This window comes from Myotis davidii, unplaced genomic scaffold (genome assembly GCF_000327345.1).
Source record: "Myotis davidii unplaced genomic scaffold, ASM32734v1 scaffold1910, whole genome shotgun sequence".
NCBI lineage: Eukaryota > Metazoa > Chordata > Mammalia > Chiroptera > Vespertilionidae > Myotis > Myotis davidii.
In genome coordinates, this window is record NW_006283016.1 from 910,329 (window position 1) to 912,699 (window position 2,371).

The window sequence follows — 2,371 nt, forward strand, 5'->3', positions numbered from 1 at the left end:
CTATGGGCTGCACCGGCATTGTTGCCCCTGTATCCTGCTTGATTTAGCCAAGGAGAAGATTGGAGGATTGAGGACTGGAGGAGTAGAAGGTCCAGGGCAATGGTTCTCAACCTTCTGGCCCTTTAAATACAGTTCCTCATGTTGTGACCCAACTATAAAATTATTTTCGTTGCTACTTCATAACTGTAATGTTGCTACTGTTATGAATCGTCATGTAAATATCTGATATGCAAGATGGTCTTAGGCGACCCCTGTGAAAGGGCCATTTGACCACCAAAGGGGTTGCGACCCACAGGTTGAGAACCGCTGGTCCAGGGCTTTATTCCCTTGGTTCACATCCTTCTGGTCTGTGGATTGAGAGTCACTGCATTTCTTTTTTGAAGGTCCCAGCTCCTGTCATGCAGCCCTCTCCTGTAGCTGTAGCATTGGTATACCTTCACTGGGTTCCAATGACAGTCCTTCCACTTTACTTTTTCTTTATATTTACTTCATATCCTATACCCTGTCCAACAGCAAATCCTGTTAGCTACACCTTCAGAATGAATCCAAAATCTTACCACTCCTCACCATCTCCAGCATTACCACCCTTGCCTGACTACTATTTACAGCCTCCTAACTAGTCCCCCACCACATTCAGATGAGACTTCCCCTGGCATACTAGCTATAATAGAGCTATTTCTCTATTCCCCTTACTCAGCTGTATTTCTCAAATAGCACTTATCACCATCTGACATAATCTATATTCGCATATTCTATCACCCCTCAGATTCTATGACAGTAAAGATCTGTTTTTGTTTATGGCTATATTCCTAGTGCTTGGAAGAATATGTAATACACAATAGTCACTCAATACGTATTGGTCAAATAGTTTAATAATTATCAAAATAACCTACAATAATTTCATGATCTAAATTCATTGTATGACTAAAATGAAAGACCCACATGTCTAGGATAGCATAGCATGTGGGGCCATTATTAAATACTCATGTACTCTGTGGCCACCTTAAGCCCTTGTGAAATATCAGTCAGTGGACAGTCTTACATTGCTTCTTCATAGGTTAATATTTAATACACTAAAGGCCCAGTGCACAAAATTTGTGCACTTTGGGGGGGTCCCTCAGCCCGGCCTGCACCCTTTTTCAGTGCAGGACCCCTCAGGGAATGTCCAGGAGCCTTCACTCCTTACCGCCCGCCTGCTCGCTACTCCTTACTGCTCAGCTCGCTGCTCTTTAGTGCTGCCGCCACCACCACCGCTAGTGCGCTTGCCCACTGTGAGCCTGGCTTCTGACTGAGCGTGGGAGCGCATGACCACCAGAGGTCAGCTCCTGTGTTGAGCGTCTGTCCCCTGGTAGTCAGTGCATGTATTGGCAACCAGTCATTCTGCCATTTGGTCAATTTGCATATTAGGCTTTTATTATATAGGACTAGTGGCCCAGTGCACGAAATTTGTGCGAGGGGGGGGGTCCCTCAGCCTGGCCTGCATCCTCTCTAATCTGGGACCCCTCGAAGGTTGTCCTACTGCCGGTTTACAGGGATCGGGCCTAAACCGGCCATCGGACATCCTTCTCACAATCCAGGACTGCTTGCCCCTAACCACTCTGCTTGCCAGCCTGCTTACCCCCAACTGCCCCTGCCACCGACCTGCTTGCCCCCAAATGTCCCCCAGCCAGCCTGATCACTCCCAACCGCCCCCTGTGCCAGTGTGCTAGCCCCCAACTTCCCCCCTGTTGGCCTGCTCACCCCCTTCTTCCCTCCCCACTGGCCTGCTTGCCCCCAACTGCTTACCTGCTGGTCTGCTCACTCCAAACTGACCCCCGTTGTCCTGTTCACCTCCAACTGACCCCCACTGCTGGCCTGCTTGCCCCCAACTGCCCCCCCACCGCCAGCCTGATCACCCCTAACTGCCCTCCTTTCCTGGCCTGATCGCCCCTAACTACCTCTGTCTCGCCCCCACAACCATAGCTTTGTCCAGCAGGAAAAATGAACTTGCATTGGTGGTATAGTGGTGAGCATAGCTGCCTCCCCCATGTTTTTAAAGTTTGCATTACACCACTTCCCTTTTACGAAAAAGCTGCATTAGTACGTTTTCACTAACCAAAAGAAATCCAAAGAGAATTTTCCCTTTTAAATTAATAGTCTTTGCTTATTCACTTTACGACATTTCAGTTTATGGAAGGTTTCATAGGCGCACTCTACTTTTGGATATTGGGGAAAACTGGTGTTTCCTTGTATTAGAGATTCGGCCTATGCCCATCCCACCTCTTACCTTTCTTTTTATTTCTTCTTTAAAAACAGCATTATCTGAAAGTTCTTTTAAACTCTACAGTTAGGGGCCTCCTTGATGCCTTATATTTAGTTAACCTTTTTCTCT